Genomic DNA, 18,835 nt, shown 5'->3' on the forward strand with positions numbered 1-18,835 from the left:
TGATAAAATTAAATCTTTGGAACTTGATTTATCTGTTGCTAGATCTGCTAGTTCTAAACTTGATCAAATGCTGAGTGCTCAAAAGTCTTCTTTTGACAAAACTGGATTAGGTTATGTTGATAGCATCTCTGTGTCTGTTCATCATTCCACTAAGTTTGTTCCTTCATCTTCTTCTTCTGAACCTTCTGTGAGTGAGATAGTGAGTGAAACTGTCAAACCCTCTGTGAGTGAGGTTGTTAAACCATAAAAGTGTCACTATCTAGGAAGATTAGGGTTGATCTAAAAGAGTCTAAGTCTAAAAAGCCTACCCTATCTAAGGACAAGACACATGATAAGCCTGCATGGGTTTGTCACTTTTGTGGAAAGTCTGGACACATTCGTCCAAACTGTTACAAGCTGCAAGCTGCAAAGAGAGCAAACAAACCAAAAGTACCTGTGCCCCAAGCACAAGATCCTATGATACTTATTGGTGAATTGGTAAAGACTTTAAACCTTTATTCCAATCTTGGAGTTGGTAATTATTCTCATGTGAATAAGAACTCCAATGCTCATGGTGCATTTAAAAGGTTTTGGATGCAAAAGACTCGAATTAATTGAGTCTTTCTAACATGGTCTTTGTGCTTCATTACTCTACCCTTTGTGACCATTGTTCTTTGGTTGTGTTTTTTTTTTTTTTTTTTTAATAAAAAAAAAAGGAAGAAAAAGGAAGCAAATTTTGTTTTGTACTATTCTTCTTGGTTTTTTGAGAACAAGGTTGGTCAATTTATTTTCACGTAACATGTCTTTTGTACCTTGTTTAGCTTTGATGAGCTTACTTATTGCACTTTACTAGTTGAAACTTTGTAGTGCATGTTGTGTGGGAAATATGTTTATGGCTCTTGATTATTCTGTCTTAATCTTGAAGTCACATGTTTTAGGATGTTTGACTTGAACTTTTAGAGAAAGGCATAGATAACTATCTCACCACTGTTCACTAGCCAATCATGAACACTTTAGTGCATATCATAAGATTTTGTACTCGAGAAAGTGTAACACATGCACAAAAAGAACATAAGGTGAAGCCTCAGTTTAAATTGCTTAATACTTAAAATTGGTGTGTACTATTAGGCTTGATGCCAAACTCACATGACTTAAAATTGGTATGTATATTATAAGGCATAAATACAAAAAACTTACAAGATTGCAAGTTTATGATCTAGGAGATATGAGAGTTATATGATGTAACTCTTTAGGTGATAGTCTCTTTTAAATTCTTTGTGATGAATTTTGTAGACTTTGTGATTGATTGCTATTCACATATCACCTCACATGTATCTCAAATTTTTGTTAGTTGCACACACTACACAAGTTACTCTTTGCTAAACTTTGTACATGTTATTGTGTGTGTTTATAGTCTGACCAACCAAGTTTTGCAAATATTTTGAATTTTGTGCAAAATTAAGTTGTTGCTTGAAAATTTGTGGAGAATGCAAGAAATTTTGTTTTGGGGAATTAGGGCTTAAAATTATTGTTTTTGAAAATCATATCATCTCATTATCATGCATTATTGTTCTTCAATTTCAATGCTTTAAGTTGATTCTAAATGTCTTTTTCAAAAAACTGTGTTTTTCCTCAATTTTGGTGAGCCTCTGCCCATTTCGATCGATCCATTTTGTTTTTCGATCGATCGAAAATTTAAAATTTTTCATTAAGAGATAGCCTCTGTCTGTTTCAATCGATCAAAACTGTTTATCGATCGATCGAAACTCGTGAAACATGTTTTTTAAAAAGTTAGATTGGACTTTTCAAAGGCACTTTTTCAAAAAGTTTTTCAAACTTTCCTCTCTCTTCGACTTGGCTAAGGCTCCACCATCGAATTTTTGTCGTTTTCCTCCAAGTTTTTTGCAAGGTTTTTGTCCTTGAAGGCCAGTAAGTCTCTTTTGCCCTTCCTTTTGCATTTTATTTCATGTTTTCATGCATTTTTCATGCATTGTTGTGGGTATTTTCGGCACTTTCTATATATTGGGGTTTTTGATGATTCAAACCTGTTTTGGTGAAATTGATCAATGGGTTTTTGTTCTAGGATGCTATTATCATGATTCTTGTAGTTTAATTTGATCAATTTTGTGGTTTTTGGAAAATTGAAAATTCTAAGGTTTGAAATTGTTCTGAATTGGGGATTTTGTCTAATTGGGTTAAATTGATGAAATTGGCTTGTTAAATTGATGAATTTGGTCATTAATTTGTGATTTCAATCATGTGTGATGATCAATTCGTCAATATTTTTCAAATTGATCAAGTGGTTTTTCAAAATTTTGGGGTTTTTGTGTTAATGCCTCTATGTTCAAGCCAATTTTGTGAATTTGAATTTGTTGGACTTAATTGCACTGCATTAGAACATGCATCATGTCATTTAACTTGTTCATGCATCATATAGATTTTTATTCTATACTCTGTTTTTGTGCTAACTTGCAGTCTGCCCTTGGTTTTGTCTTTTGTGTTTTTGTTTTTTTTCTCTCTGTGTGTTGGTCTTTATCTTAGCACCATGCCTAGGAAAACTAGAGCCCATAGGACCCCTTCCACTTCCTCTGAGTCTCCCTCTAGGGTTGAGGTGTTTAGGAATGATAAGTGTAGAGAAGCCTCTGAGACCCTGAACAGTAAGCGTAAGATATGGGCTGAACGAGCTGTTGTGTTGGATGAGCTTGATCTGACCATTAGGGCCAATTTTGAGTCTAGAGGTTGGTTGCCTCTCTTAGAGATAGATCATCCACCCCCGACTGCCCTAATTAGAGAATTCTTCTCGAACCTCTCTTGCCATGTCTATGATTCCAACACCCTTGTTAGGAGTTGGATACGAGGTGTAGAGTTCACCATTACCCCTCGGGTAGTGGCTGAGGATCTTGGGGCTTTGGTTGTTCGGAAGCTTGCCTATCCCTATGATGAGTCACATTCATTAGATGTAGTCATGTCATACATCACTAGGTCATCTATCCAATGGGGTTCTGATCCTCGGATCACGTCCACTGAGTTTACCGAGATTGCTTACCTTTTCTTTAGGATAGCGTGTCATTCGTTGTGGCCTATTTCTCACTTCCACACCATCCCTCTAGAACGATGTGTATATTTGTATGCTTTTGCATCTGGTGCTTCGATCAGTTTTCCTCATTTGTTCCTTCGTTCTTTGAACTAGGTTCATAGGAGTTCTGCTGTAGGGCATGCACTTATTCATCCTATTTTTATTCATAGGATTTTGCTCTTTCTAGGTCTAGATGGTTTTCCGTCTGGTGAGCCTGTGCATGTGATTGCTCCCATAGGTGCCACTTTTCTTCGACAGAGGGCTGCTTACTTGAGAGTTGCTCCTTCCTATCCTAGGGGTGCGTCATCTAGTGCTGTTCCCCCTCCTCCCTTTTCTTCAGGTACTGATGCTGCTGAGACATCGGGTGCTACTATTGATGCTGATGTTCCTCCACCGACTGCTTTGGATGCTTCAGACATTCGTCGTACGTTGGATCATGTCTTGACCGTTCAGACGGCTCATGGACAGATTTTGGTGGACATGCTCGATGAGATTCCTGCCTTGCGTGCGGAGTTGGCGTAGTTTCGACCACCTCCCTTTTGATGATGGAGATTTTGTTTGCCCTTTGGCATTCAGTCACAAAAAGGGGGAGTACTTTGTAGAGTTTTTGCTTTCAGGGGGAGTATATTTTTTGGTTGGAGCTTGTGGAGTTTAGATTGTATCTAGGTGCTTCACTTTGTACTTTACTTTTTTAGCTCTTGCCATGTTTTTGATGGGATATTCATGTTAGGGGGAGTATTATTTTTTGTTGGTACTTTGTTTGTTGCTTGTTTCAAATTGTTTATTGATATATATTTATGAGTTATTCATTCAAATATGTCTTTATTGTGTGTTGTTTGAAATCAAGAAGTTAATTTGTTTACTTGTATTGTTTCCACACATGCAGTTATGCATTTTGTTTAGTGTTTCAGGAAATATACAGGTTGATTCAATTGAGCTGTTGTCTACACTTGCAATTGATGGATGGTAGTTAGGATTGAATTTGTTTTATGAGCATTATTTTGTATAGGGCTTTTTATTTTGTAAACTTTGAGTTTTTAGTTGTGTTTTGTCACGGATTGCCAAAGGGGGAGTTTGTTAGGTTCTAAAGACTTATGATTTATGTATTTAGAACTCTAATTTGTATTGTTGGCAAACCATGATCGAAATAATGTGTTTAAAAGTGTTTTAGTCTAGCTCAAAGTTGTGCATTGATGTAATGTTGGAATCGAGTTAAAGCAGGAAAGTATTGTGCCTTTCGGCTTGGCTTGATTGATCGAAAGATAGGCTCGATCGATCGAAGCTCGGGCAAAATGATTTTCTGCAGATTTTTCCAACTCAGCCTTAAGTGTTTTAAAACGTTTTTAGGGTTTCTTATTTGTCTTAAGTATAAAAGGCAAACCCTAGCCACGCTTTAATTTTGCTCATATTGCGGTTTGTGTAAATCTCTTGTGAGATCTAGAGGAGCTTTCCTTTATACAAACTTAGGGTTTTTAAGGAAAAGATTTATCTACACCTTGACGATCAATTCAGTTGCTGCCATTGAAGCTTAAAGAAAACACAAGCAGGCGTGCTTGTATCTGGTGGTGAATCCAAGAAAGAAGGAGTTCGTGGATTCGGAGCTTGCACGTGGTCGTGTCAATAAGTTCTACTGGTTGGTAGCAATAAGAAGTCGAGTGTGGGGGCTTGTAAGTCTTATTGTATGAACTTCGATTCTTTCAAGATAGTGGATTCAAGTTTACCTTGAGGATAGGTAGGTCAAATCCTCCCCAGGTTTTTACCCGTTGGTTTCCTAGGTGATCATATCTTGTATTATTTATTTTCCGCTGCTTTGCATGATTTGATATTTGTTATTGTGATAACCTAGACTTGTTTAATTAGACTAAGTAACAATTTGGCTAATTACCTAGGTTAAATCAATTGTTTAAGGGGTCTAAAAACCATCAATAATGACAATTACATAAAAATGAAAATGTTATACAAACATAATAAAATAAGATGGTTACATCTCATTAACAATAGATAATAACAATTTCCGCTGCTTTGCATGATTTGATTTTTGTTATTGTGATAACCTAAACTTGTTTAATTGGACTAAGTAACAATTTGGCTAATTACCTAGGTTAAATCAATTGTTTAAGGGGTCTAACAACCATCAATAATGACAATTACATAAAAATGAAAATGTTATACAAACATAATAAAATAAGATGGTTACATATCATTAACAATAGATAATAACAATTGATAATAAATTATTATGGGACGATTTCAAAATATGAAAACTCGTAAAAAGATATTGTAAAATTTCATGTATTTATGTTTATTTTTTTTGTCAATAACACACTATATTCAAGTTCTCTTTTTATTAAAATTTGTTTAATTTAAGTTTCTTAACAACCCCAAAAGAAATTTCCTGGAGTCGTTATTGGATCAATGGAATTAAAGTAATATGTTAAAAGATGTCACTTGCTCGTGGTTTTGCATGTGCTCAAAATTAATTTTGAAAACCATGAGCAGTGAATAACCTTATTGACTCCACTGCTCAGTGTTTTGAAAATTGGTTTGATAAAAAATATAAATTATTACCTAAAAAATAAAATTAGGCAAGAAAGTGTCAAATAGAAGTGGAATATGGATAAGGGTGAAAACATGGACAGTCATGGTGCTACCTACAAACATTAAATCCAAATCCACAAGACAACCAAATGCAAATTAGTAGCCATACAGGTTAATATCATGGTTTTTAGAGTCGGACCATTCATTGAACCATAAAAGGGAGAGGTTCAAGATTTTTAAGGTCTAACTGAGGTCGAACCGGGGTCGAATTGTGATGACGTTATAATTAATTTAATAATTATTTAAATATAAATAAATATATTAAATTTGTAAATATTAGCAAAATTTACTAAAAATATCTTAAAAATTGAAACAAAATTTCAATGAAATTTTCATGATATTATAAGGTTAACATAAAATAGTACATTATAAGGTTAACATAAAATAGTACATTATAAGGTTAATAAAAAAATAGTACAACATAAATAACCATAAAAATAAATTTTATAATAGTCCTTCAAGAGAAATCATTTCAATTAACTAAAAATGACTTTTATAATAGTTCTTGATCCTTCTTTCTTCACCTAAAACCCAAGGTATTGTTCTTATACCCAATCTTCCTTTCCTTGGTTCTACACTTTGGATTTGGGGCTTAAGGGTGTGAGTGTAGCTTTTTTAGTTATCATCCACACCCCTAACCCTCTAAATTTTTTTCTAACTTTTTATCCTTTCTTTTTGCTTGAATAACTTGATTTATTACTTCTTTAGCATGTTTCTTGCTTTATTTGTGTTTTTAGTTTAAATCTCTTTGCTTTTATGCCTTATGCCATGTTTCATGCTTAGATCTACATCCTTACATGTTTATATGTTTAGATCTACATGCTTAGGTTTTTATGCATGTTTTCTTATGTTTTATGCCTCTTTTAGTTCTAAGTTGATGTTAGGGTTACATGTTCACATGTTTGTATGATGTTGATGGCTACACTTTGCTCAGATCTATGTTTATGCACTTTTTGCCATGTTTCATGCTTAGATCTACATCCGCACGTGCTTATATGTTTGGATTCATGTTCTTCCATGTCTGTGTGCTAAGTTTCTACATGTTTACATGCATGTTTCCATGTCTATATGTCTAGATCTATGTTTTCACATGCTTGTGCGCTTGGATCTATGTTCTCTACATGTTTTATGCTATCTTCCATATGCTTGTGCACTCCATGCCATGTTCGTGTACCTAGACCTAGGCTATGTTTGTCATGCCATGTGCTATTGTAGCCATTTTGTCACTTTGTCTTTCTTTCTTGCGTTTTGGCCTATTGGTTTAGATCCGATCTAGACCCTATGGTCTTTGTCATTGTCCATACACCAAGGCCCATATCAAAGGGTTTGGATCACCCTATTTTTCATGTCTATGCTTGCTTGTTTCTATGTTTTATGCTTGTGTTAGCCTCTCTAGTTCAAGGCTTTGCCACGCTTGACGCCTTAGTGGGTTTTTGGTTGTGTGGTTACATTCGTCGCGCATAAGGTCTTTTTTGGATGTAACCATTCGGGATGCATCACCATGATGTTGGTTGCTTCATGCACACCTTTTCCCTTTGCCGCTTCATGCGATGATATGCTTACCATGCTTATTTATGCCACATGTTGGGTATCTATGCATCTTTACATGCTTGCTTACATGTCCATGAGTCTTGCTTGCTAGTATGCCATCCATACTTCAACACAATGAAGCTATGGACACCCGATCCAAACCTACATTTGTCCCTTGCAGACACCTCCTTTTGTTTGCCTTCTTGCTTGTTTACCTTTTTGCTTGTTTTCTTGCTTTCTTGCTCCTTTGCTTGCCATGCTTATCATGCTTATCTGTTTTATGCCTTTTCATATGCTCTTTGCATCTTTTCCTTCCGTGGCTTATCTGCTGGTTTCTTGTCTTTGCTTTCGCATGTATACACATGGAGTAAGGATGCATAGAGCTAGGGCACGGTCTCCTAGGCGCATGCAAAAAGGGTGCTAGAGCAAGCATGTAGATATAAGCCAAGCAGCTATAGTTAGTAGGTTTAGGGGCCTAGCTTCTCCCATTTGGTTATATACTCTTTTAAACTCCTTTCTTTCCTCTTCTCTTTCTCTCTTAGATGGGTTGTATTAGGTATTTCATGCCATGTACCATTCATCATCATCTTTGACCCCTATTTACTTTCCTACACCTATATTTTGGGCTATGCTGTAGGGATGTAGGCATTTACTTTCTCGCTCTGTGTGCTCGCATTGTGCATGATGTATGTGTGTGTATATATATATATATATATATGCCTGCTCGCCTCTTCCGGTGTAATTGTCATAGTTCGTGTCACCTAAGGCAAGCAATGCCTAATTTCTGTTGCGAAAGTAAGGTGACATGTTGCCAGTTTTTCTCCATGGAAATCTGGTACTTTGCTCGAACGCTTTAGGAAAGCATAGATTGGGACCACACCCATTTAAATGCCAAACCTCAATGCCCTAAAAGCCAATGCTAAAATCATGTTTTTTACTACTAATCTCAGAAAATTAAGGTTTTATCAAAACAAAGGATTGTCCTCGAACAAGTGTTGTGAAGTGCCTAACACCTTCCCTACACATAACCAAACTTTCAGACTTAAGAATCAAGATTTTTTTCCATCCACATTAGATTAGGAAAAATGCCATTTTTCTTAACTTAGGATTGGTAATAAAATCAACTAGAAACAGCTGACCAATCACACTTTAGAAATACCCAATGATTGGTGGCGACTCCACTTACCTTTGGTAATCCCTTAAAATTTTGCCTAGGTTCTTGCCACAACGCCAAAGATAGACCTACCTTCCTCCATCAAGAGAGAGAGAGAGCACTCAAAGCCCCACACAAACCATGCCACACACTACACACACGCACATCACGCACCATACAGGGCCCCCAGTGTGTGCGGGAGCATTGCCATGGCAGGTGATCGAACGAAGGCCTGCGACAGCAGTTTTTCCACCACGATCGAGGCCAGGCGTCGGCAATCATGTTCTAATTGGACTTAGAGTAATATTAGCAAATTTGAATTTTTGTAATTGGTAGTGGTATAGTGAAGTGGGGAGTTATTTAACAAAAAAAAGAAGAAGAGTGGGAAGTTATCATGAGCAGATACCATAGGTTGAAACTCTTAACAAATAAATAAATAAATACCAAGTATTTGACTTAAATGCCCATCATTTAAAATGGACAAAGTCATATTTGAGAATTTTAAATTTGAAACCTCAAATTTAAGAACTATGAATTGGCTTGATCCTTGCCAAGGGTACATAGGCAACCTACAAAAATTTTTAGCAGCCACAAATGAATAAAAACACATATCCCTTCAAACATAAAAATAAATAAATTTATGTACAATGGCAACAAGTTGGAATCAAAGGGTCTTCTCTTGAAATAAGGAATTGCAATTAAGAGATACGTTATCTTGAATGGACATTACTCATTTCAGTAAAATCCATATGCCCAAAGGCCTATGGGTAAAATTATGTTTGACAAATTTCAATGCATAACAATTTTTGTTAAACATAATTTAACAATTTTTGTTTGTACATTTTTTTTTCCAAAATAATTTTTGACATGCCCGATGGGACCCATTCTCCTTTTCATCTCAAATTATGTTTCTTATACATTAATTTTTGTATTGTAAATATGTTTACTATTGGCTCCACAAGTGACTATTTACTTCCACAAACTTCCTGCATCTGCATAATTAAGGAGTAAGTGGCTGTCACATGACATTCACCCTTGGTCACACTTTCGTCGAACTTGAGGTTCCAAATGATGCCTTGTTGATAAGGCAATTTGTTCAATCTCTTAAGGGCTCTCAATTAAAGCTAGGGTCAATTCATACTTGGAATGATTTACGAAGTGCTTTTCTTGCCTAATTTGTAAGCTCCGAAAGAAAAGTGTCAATCATTGATTGAGCTAATGCTCGACAAAAACCGAATGAATGTGTCAGTGATTTTATTACAAGATGGTGGAGCCTTAATCTCCAATGCTCGGAATCACTAAGAAACCAATTTGCGGTAGAACTACTCTCAGATAATCTCTTACCATAGATTGCTACTTTTCTAGGATTTGTAGAACCTCAGAGTTAGGATCAGAAACAAAAGATAATTGAAAAAGTGTGGTGGTTATTATTTTCAGTTGTAATTGCATGGGATGTTTTGGCCAAATAAAAAAAAAAAAAAAATACTATGAATAAGAATATCTTTTTTACTTAATGTGACAAAGTTGGGACAAACTTTTAACCTTTTTTTTTTTTTTTTTGGTAGAAAGAATAAAAAATTAGCTTGGATTTATTTTTGATAGAATTGTACGTTCATAAAAAAAGGAGTGAGAGAGAGAGAGAGAAAAAAAAGAGCTAGATTTTATAAGTAATGTAAAATTTATAATTTTAAAACTTAATAATTTTATTTAGATACTACACTTGATCTTAGCCAAAAGGCTCAGAAATGTATTAATAATTTTATTTAGATAAGTGATAAAGAGTGGTGGATGACTAGATATTATTTTAATTGCATTAGATGAGATAATCTAATTAAAATTAAAATAAAAAATAAAATTGCATGGAATAATGGGATAATGGGATAAAGGATTTTTTTTAAAAAAAAAAAAAAAAAACTTAACGTGGTCTAAATTTTTTTAAGGCGAAAATACTATTTTGGTCCCTATATTTTGGTGTTACGGTCAATTTGGTCTCTACATTTTGATAACAGTCAATTTGGTCTTCGTTATTTTCAACATACAGTCAATTTGGACCCTACCGTTAACTTATTAACGGTAAATGCCTATGTGGCAAACGGTTTGTAAGGTTGACATGTCTAATATTAAAAAATTAAATAAGATGATGATGTGTCTCAATTTTATTGGTCATGTTAGTGATTAGTTGGCAAAAAATGCCACATCAGCTTTTATAAATATAATCTCTTCTTTTCTTTTTTTCCTCTCTTTATTTTTCTTTTAACTTTCTTTAATCAAACATAATTTTCATTTTATTTTCAATAACAATTTTCTTCATTGTTTCGGCAAACAACTAGTGAACGTGCATAGCTATCTCACCTAGTGGAGACCATGATTTGGAAACCCCTCTCTCTCTCAATAATTGTGGGTTATTGTGTTGTGTTGTATTGTATACCAAGTGAATGTATAGCAGCCAAGGCCACTAGAAACCCATACAGAGGAGAAAAACTTTCATATGCAGTTGTTAACCAAATGAAGAGGACATGGATCTGATTCGAGTTGCATGTCAAATTGGCAAACTTGAATAGAGCAATCGTTCTAGACCATTTTGAATTAGAATCGGAGGTCCACTAAGGGGCTGGATTTGGAGCAATTGGGATTTGGATCCACATGGGAGAGGAGAATGAGGAGGAGAAATCCCAAGCACCAGTGGTTAAGTGAGGAGTAGGAGATTGGGAGAGACAGAGGGCTGTCCTGGGTTTGGGGAAAGAACAATGAAGAATGTTCTAGGTTTGGGAAGAAGAACAATGAAGAATGTGGGAAAATAAAATTAATTTTTAAAGAAATCGTAGGAAAATTGAAAGAAAAAACAGTGGAAAAAATTGGAAAAGAAAAGAAATATATTTGTAAAGGTTGATGTGGTTTTTTTTCCAACTAAGCACTAACATGGCCAATAAAATTTAGACATATCAGCATCTCATTTAATTTTTTAATTTAGTAATGCCAATAGTACAAACCGTTTGCCACGTAGACATTTTTTGTTAATAAACTAACGGTAGGGATTAAATTGACTACAAGTTGAAAATAATAAGGAGTAAATTGACTGCTACTAAAATGTAGGGACTAAATTGACTGTAACACTAAAATATAGGGACTAAAATAGTGTTTTCGCCTATTTTTAAACTATAGAATAACATTATTTGTTCTTTTTTGTTAGAAGGTAAGGGGAAAAAATAAAGAGAAGGAAAGTAATTGGGTTTTTCTTTTTTAAATTTAAAAAGTAATTGTGTTTTGATTGGACTTATAGTTATATTAACAATTTTGAATTTTTGTAATTTGTAGTAGTTTAGTGGAGTGGGAATTTATTTAACCAAAAAGAATAAAAAAGTGGGAATTTATCAGAAGCAAATGCCATAGGTTGAAACTCTCAATAAAAAAATAAATTAAATGCCTGGTATTTTACTTAAATATCCATCATTTAAAATGGACAAAGTCATATTTAAGGATTTTAAATTTAAAACCTTAGATTTAAGAACTATGAATTGCCTTGATCCTAGCCAAGTGTACATAGGTAGCCTAAATAAATTATTACGTGCAACCACAAATGAATAAAAACATATATCCCTTCAAATATAAAAATAAATAAACTTATGTTCAAAAGCAACATGTTGGAATCAAATGGTCTTCCCTTTAAATAAGGGATTGTAATCAAGAGATACATTATCTTGAATGGGCATTACTCACATTAGTAAAATCCATATGCACAAAGGCCTATGGGTGAAATTATGTTTGACGAATTTCATTGCATTACAATTCTACATTTTTTGTTATACTTAATGCTACACTTTTTTCCAACATAATTTTTGTCATGCCCAGTGGGACTCATTCTTCTTTTCATCTCCAACTATGTTTCTTATACGTTAATTTTTGTGTTGTAAATAGGTTTACCAATGGCTCCACAAGGTGCAAGTGGTTGTCGTATGATATTCACCCTTGGTCATATTTCTGTCGAACTTGAGGTTCCAAATGATGCCGTATTGATAAGGCAAATTTGTTTAATCTCTCAAGGGCTCTGCATTTACTTGGTACACTTAATTAAAGCCAAGGTCAAATCATACTTGGGATGAGTTACAAAGTGCTTTTCTTGCCCAGTTTATAATCTAAAAAAAAAAGTGTCAATCATTGACTTAGCTAATGTTCAACAAAAATTGAATGAAAGTGTAATGACTTTATTACAAGATGGAGGAGCCGTAATCTCTAATGCTCTGAAAAATTGACTAAGCAATTTGCAGTACAAATATGCTCAAATAATCTCTTACCAGAGATTGCTACTTTTCTAGAGTCTATAGAACCTCAACGTCAGGATTAAAAACAAAAGATAATTGAAAAAGTGTGGTGGTTATTATTTTAAGTTGTAACTGCATGGGATGTTTTGCCCAAGTAAAAAGGGAAAAAAAAAAAAAAAAAACTGCTCAAAATATAAATTTCCTTTTTACTCAATGTGACAAAGTTGGGACAAACTTTCTAACCTTTTTTTTTTAAAGAATGAATAAAAAATCAACTTTGGTTTATTTTTGATAGAATTGTACATGCATAAAAAAAAAAAAAAGAAAAAAAAAAAGAAAAAAAAAAAAGAGTGAGACTTATAAGTAATCTATAATTTAGGATTTTTAAACTTAATAATTTAATTTAGATAAGTGAAAAAGAGTGGTAGATAATTGGATATTGTTTTACCTACATTAGATGAGAAAATCTCATTAAAATTAAAATAAAAAATAAAACTACATGGGATGATGGGATAAGGATAAAAGGTATTTTATTTGAAAAAATAACTTAACTCGGTCTAAATTTTTTCAAACTATAGAATAACATTATTTGTTCTTTTTTGTTAGAAGGTAAGGAAAAAAAAGAGAGAGAAGGAGAGTAATTGTGTTTTTTCTTTAATTGAAAAAGTGAACGTGTTCTAATTGGACTTAGAGTAATGTTAGCAAATTTGAATTTTTGTAATTGGTAGTGAGTTTAGTGTAGTGGGAAGTTATTTAACCAAATTGGAAAAAGAAAAAGAGCGGGAAGTTATCAGGAGCAGACGCCAAAGGTTGAAATTAAAAAAAAAAAAAATTTAAATACCAAGTATTTGACTTAAATTTACATTATTTAAAATGAACAAAGTCATATTTGAGGACTTTAAATTTAAAACCTCAAATTTAAGAACTATGAATTGGCTTAATCCCCGTCAAGGTTACAAAGGAAACTTAAATAAATTATTAGGTGCAGCCACAAATAAATAATAAAAAAACATATCCCTTCAAACATAAAAATAAATAAACTTATGTACAATGGTAATGTGGTTGGAATCAAAAGGTCATCCCTTAAAATAAGGGACTATAATTAAGAGATACGTTATCTTGAATGGGCATTACTCACATCAATAAAACTCATATGCCCAAAGTCCTATAGTTGAAATTATGTTTGACAAATTTCATTGCATAACAATTTTTGTTAAACATAATTTAACAATGTCTATTTAGCATAATTTTACAATTTTTGTCCAACAATGTGATTGGCAAAAACAATAAATAGATATTGTATATATAAGAAGAAATCTACAAAATAATTAAAAACTCACCGACAAAATGCGTGAAAGATGAATTATACAAATCAAGTGTAGAGTCCCAAAAGGGCGGTCTTGCAATCTATAGAATCCTACATCTCTTAGGGATGCACATGAGAATGTGCTTATATGAAATGACTTCCCTTTAATGTATAAAGGTCTTTTCCTTGCTGCCATATGCTTTGGGGGAAAATAAAATCGTGAGGGGTATAGGCCCCAAAGTGGACAATATCTACACAATTAGGATGAAGTCGTAGGGACCATGAATATATATGTTCAATTCAAGAATAATTGTTGTGCAATAACTTACTAGCTCAAAAAATAAAAAATTATTATTTGGACAAAAGGGCCCAGTCCACCATGTCAAAGCCCAACTCAATATCCAACCCATGAGCAAATAAACCTATAATATCTCTTTCATTTTCTATGTAGGACTCAAGGATTTTCACTACTTTTTATAACATCTTCAAGTGAACACATTAGATGTCAATTTCTTATTTACTCCATATTATTTTTCTAACAACCTAGGAGTCGCTTTGCCACTCTTTGCCATTATCGACAATGTAACATTCATGATTCACTGTTTCTCTTCCTCCACCATTCACCTCCTCCCACTTCTCTTGAAACCTCACATATTAGACCTAACGTTGAGGGTTAAACACCTTATTAGCCTAATGCTCTCCTCTTTCATGCCGATATCACTCTCATTTTGTTGATTTGATTTCTCAAGTCACTAATCTAACGTTTAGATACCACTTCTCTCTCTCTTAATTGACTTGACCCTTTCACAGACCCACCCACCACATTGCACAGCCCAAACTTCTTTCTCTCTTAATCTAGTTATTGTGTGCAATTTACTGCTTTGTATGATGAGTTCAGGTTATAGTGATTGTATTTTGGGGCCGTGTTTTTAGAATATTTTTACCTCCAACAAATCATTTGAAATATTTTCCAAATGTATAACCAATACTATAACATAATTTACTTTCCTAAAAATATTTTTTGCTTTATTAAAATATATTTTACTTTGAAACAAACCCATCTTAAATTGTAGATGGCACTTTCTATGTTTGGGGTCATTTTGATTTTGCTCTCTTTTTGATAAAATAATTTGGATTTTCATCCCTAGAATTTTTTTTGTTTATGTTTATGTTTACGTTGAATAAAAAAGGGGTCTCCGATCAGGTGTGAACTCATCTACCACACTTAAATGTGATATCAATCGATAATACCATATGTATCACCAAGGCATTGATTGAGCTATTACTCAAATTGCTCACCAAGTAAAGTGATTTGAGAACTCTTACAAGCAAGTCACACTCTGCAATGATTCGTTCCAAGCATCTTGAATCTTGTATTTTTATTGACACATAGTAGTGACATTATTGTTAAGTGCCACATAAGATCAAAATGTCTTTTATTTTCTTTATAAGTAGATAGCAGTGTGGGAGGCAAAGGTGGGGTACGAAACATAAACATAGTGTACCACAAAAGTTGTCATTGCTATTGTGTTATTACTTGAACCCCCAAGCCAAAAAAAGAAAAAAAAAGTGAATACAAAAATGTATTCTTACAATCATATTTTTAGATAAAGTAAAAAAAGTAATTTTTTTTTTCACTATTAATCAATATATATATATATATATATATATATATATATATATATATATAAGCAAAGACTTCATGAGGGAAAACATGAGGTCCTATCAAGTGGCGCTCTAATTTTGCATTTAGCCTTTTCTTTTTACCTCTTTCATTAAGTTTTTTTTAATGTTACCTAAAAGTTTACATTAACTTATTTTACTGTTATTTTATTAATATCTTATTAATTTCCTAAACTTACACCACACCTTTCTCTATTCTTCATGTTTTTTAGCATACCAACCATTTTAGTATTTTTAAAAAAGAAAAAAAAATAATAATAATAATTAAGGACTAATAGTAATAATTAACCACATAAGGCCATGAAGAGAGATGGAGATACAAAAATATTGTGGATTATTAAATAAAGCCCATCGTTTTACCATATATTACCAAAATAAAAGACCTGAGACTAACAAAACATTTAAAAGAGAGAAAAAGAGGAATTTGAAGGGTCATCACATCCGTTATACTGCCCTCCCACCACCATCAAGACGCGGAAACCCCTACGGGTATTTTTTTTTTCTTTTTCCCTTTTAAAATTAGAGGCTTAAATATGATTTAGGTTTAAGTAATTTGGTTGGATAGTTTTTGTTTTGGGTATATAAGTAAAGAGAATATTTGATGCACAGTGTAAAGTCATATTCTACAATGATTTAATTTTAAATCATCTATAAGACACATGAATACACACTTGCCCACATAATGTCTTAATATTGCATTATCAGTGAGTAGAAGACTGTGAGAGAGTTGTACATACTTTCATTACATGGTATGAAATATGTAAACAAAACAAAAATTAGTTAATTTTCTTGGTCCTATTACTTTTTGCATTTATCTTTAGTTTCATAATTTTAAAAAATAATAATCTTACATTGAGAATGTTACAAATATGTCGTGAACCTATTAAACTAATTTTTAATATTTTAAAATTTATATATTTCTTTACTTTAATTTAGTTTACTTTTTTTTTTAATATATGTACAACATCATTCAAAATCATTTTACATAAAATATTACAAAATCATTAGAAATGTTTGATCCTTTCCTACTAATCCTACTTATTATTTGTGGCCTTATCTTATAATATATTTGTGTAACCCAAGCATTAGGTAGTTTAAGAGGCTTCCATATGCTCGCTTGAATGACCGTTTTGATAATGCTGTCGCGTATGGACTTGGATATCAATCTCAAAACAATGACTTCAAAGTTTTGAGATTTGTGCTTTTTAGGTAAGAAGGCGAAGCAGATGAGCCGAACTTTAAGGTACTTTTGGCTGAGCTTTACACGTTAAGTTACCGATTCATGGAGACAGGTGGAGTTACTAATGAGTCTGTGGAATCTATTGTTATTAGAATTGATGAATCGCGATGTTTATTTTTTGATGGAGCCTTGCACCACATAGCATATTTTCATCACCGCATGTTCATTTTGTCCTTTGATGTCAATGATGAGAAATTCTGGGAGATAATACTACTGCTGAATTACTTAGATGGTTTGTCTCTAATGTTTGAACAACTTGTGGTATTCAAGGGATTGCTGGCTTTGATTGCTTTTGGCAAAGCTGAAGGTGAAATTGGGTTGATCAAGGAGTGCCGCATATGGGTGATGAGGGAGTATGGTGTTGTGGAGTCTTGGAGTCAAATAGTTGTTGAACCATTCCAGGATGTTGGGAAATTCTTTGGCTGCACGGGCAGCGGTGAACTTGTCTTTTCATGCGACCTTAAGATTCTAAATAAGAATAATCTTGGAATTGAAGATCTCGAACCAAAGTTTTATACAGCTGATCTCATGGATCTCATGGAGAGATTAGTTTTGCTCAAAGAGTAAACTGCAAGGTGGTCATCTTTTGAAATTATTATTGACAGGTCAGTTGTTGTATCAAGTGAAGCTGTTGGGAAGTTTATGTGTCCATGGTATTGCTGTGTTTTCTTTTCTGTTGCTGTAGACATGAAAGTGTTGCTTTTATGTAGAAGGACAAAATCAGTTTAGAGGTTATGACTGTTATTTATCAACTAACTTTTGTGACTAAAAATTGTGCTCATTCTACACATGGCAATGTCATAGTAAAGACAAGTCTAGCCAACATATACTTCATTGATCATAACATAATGATTAGTGGGTTTAGAATCAAGTTAGCTATTGAAATTTTATCCCTAGGAAACAGAAGAAAGTTTTTGTGATCCATGCTTGTTAATCTTAAAAAAGAAATTAAGTTGGCGTTCCTAATGTTAAGAAGTCAGCTCTAACTAATGCAATCCATTAAATTGTATCATCTTCTTTCCTGGTAAGATTTTATTATGTTTTTTTTAGATTATAGTTAGATGTTGTTGTCTTGAAATGGACCTGTTGAAAGTTTTTAAATTTTTAGCCTTTTTGGTCTTGAAGGCTATTGAATTGTAACACCATTATTGCCTGTTATTACACAAAGTATTGCTGGATACAAAGTCAAGTGATTTATTAAATATGATGCACTTTTGACTGTGTTTTCTTGTGTATATGCCTAGATTGTTGTTAGAATTTCTACAAATAAAGTGAACTTGAAATTTAAACTCGCCCAGATACTTCTTGTGTTTCTACTGCTAATAATACCAAAGAGTCATGATTAATTCAAAAATATCATCAAAGGAAATCAGCGTTAAGAAAGTGGTTGCTGAACCTGAAATTACGTCATTTACCGAAAGACCAAATAAAGTATATACCCTAAGAAAGGTCCAAAAGGTATCTCTATTAGCGAGTAAATATAATGTTCTACCCTCAAAAAGTATCATATGCAGAAACTACCCATAAAAAGATCCTGCCACAAGAACTTTGCTTGCCTTAGAGATTTTCATCAGTTGAGCTCTTCTGATGAAAAATCAGGTAAAAGGGACTTCTTTAGAACTCAAGTCTGGCTTTGGAGGAAAATTGCATGTTTCACACACAGAATACTTGTCACGCCCCAAACCCCAAAGGGTCCAAAGCATGAGAGAGACGTCTCAAGTACCTGTAAATTTTTTCCTTTTTGACAATTCAATCAACATAATTATTATCAAGTGCCAACAACAAGAATTATCATAATCATCCCATAGAATATACTTTCAGAGTAAGTCAGAGCTCTAAACATTAATTACAAGGACCATAGGCCACAAAAGAATAGAGGTCTAAAAACAACAATTACATAACAACAGCTTGTCCCATCAGTGGAAATACAGTCATAACCACTATAATATACAAAAGAATGAGTCAAGCCTAGTCTAAGATGTACACCATCTAATATATCCATCACACAAAA

General features: G+C 33.4%; 1 protein-coding gene across 11 annotated transcripts in view; it reads right to left on the reverse strand.

Moving 5' to 3' along the window:
- Window positions 1–18,835, reverse strand: part of LOC126720539 (cysteine-rich repeat secretory protein 38-like) — a 142,294-nt gene that overhangs the window by 34,696 nt on the left and 88,763 nt on the right. The gene's annotated exons all lie outside the window — the stretch shown is intronic.

The sequence above is a fragment of the Quercus robur genome, chromosome 4, assembly GCF_932294415.1.
Source record: "Quercus robur chromosome 4, dhQueRobu3.1, whole genome shotgun sequence".
In the NCBI taxonomy this organism is placed as follows: domain Eukaryota; kingdom Viridiplantae; phylum Streptophyta; class Magnoliopsida; order Fagales; family Fagaceae; genus Quercus; species Quercus robur.